Here is a 1,174-nt window from a genome sequence, read left to right on the forward strand (position 1 = left end):
ATAAAAAATTAGCAAATAACAGTGGGATAGTGGAAATAGGATAGTAGGAGAGGAGAAAACAGGCCTGGAGAAAGCTTCCTGTTAGACCCAACTAAACTAGATCATCCAAAAAAAATTTATAGATTAATCTGAAAGGCCAACACATAGACAGCAAATAGGAAAGATTTGTCAACATTTGTATAGCAATCTCTTCCTACTGAAGATAAGAGAACTGCCCCAATATCTCAGCTCCAGATATGCCTTGCTCAGTATCTGAATTTCTGAACTGGTTTTCCTATTGTCCTGTCTAAAACTCTTTCCACCACACCACTCAGTTGTCTTAACGGTTACATCTTCTGCTCCTGCTAACACATGATAGTATGCTGATAGCATCAAACCCCAGAATCCTTTAGTTTCCTAAATGATATCTACAGTCACACAGCATGAACAATATCACTTAAGAAAATGACATGGAGAAGCATAGTTGGACCTCATCAAGTACCCTCAGAAAGAAATCTAAGCTAGAAACAAATCACTGTGAGAGCACTGATTGTTCAAGATAACTAAAAAGGGGGAAGATTCCAAAATAATGGAAAAAATAATGAATGGTATTTTTGGAAAAAAAAAAGGCAACCAGAAAGGCATCTGCAACTACTAACCCAAAAGACTACTTTCTCATCTCTAAAAAAATCTTTATAAGAATTACCTACATACATTTTAAAGGTATTTTAGTGAAATTTTAAGAAAAAATAAACTTTCACAATCTTCAGTCAATCAAATTTTCACTGTCACATAACTGATTCAAAGTTGTAAAGAATATAAGATCTCATTATGATTTTTCTTTGTTGGGTGGAAAAAAGCATTTGACCTATGTATTACGTGGCCACTGGTACAGTTTCCAATCTTAGGAATAAAGGTGGTATAAATGACTGATCTAACACAGGGCAAGAAGTATAAAAGAAGACATACTAAATTTGAAAGTATGTAGTTATCAAACCCTTGGCAAAGATATATACCTTGGTATTTCTGGTTTCTGGTTCAATTAAATTCAATTGAGTTCCAAGGCCTTCTGTTGCCTGCCTTTTTCACCCTCCCAGGGGTGGCAAATGCAACCTAACACAGAGTGAAGAATCTGCCAGGTCTGAGAAGGCATGAAACTGCCTCAGAGGGAGGCTCTTCATAGGGTGAGGGAAAT

This window comes from Vombatus ursinus, unplaced genomic scaffold (genome assembly GCF_900497805.2).
Source record: "Vombatus ursinus unplaced genomic scaffold, bare-nosed wombat genome assembly UNPS02014779.1, whole genome shotgun sequence".
Taxonomy (NCBI): domain Eukaryota; kingdom Metazoa; phylum Chordata; class Mammalia; order Diprotodontia; family Vombatidae; genus Vombatus; species Vombatus ursinus.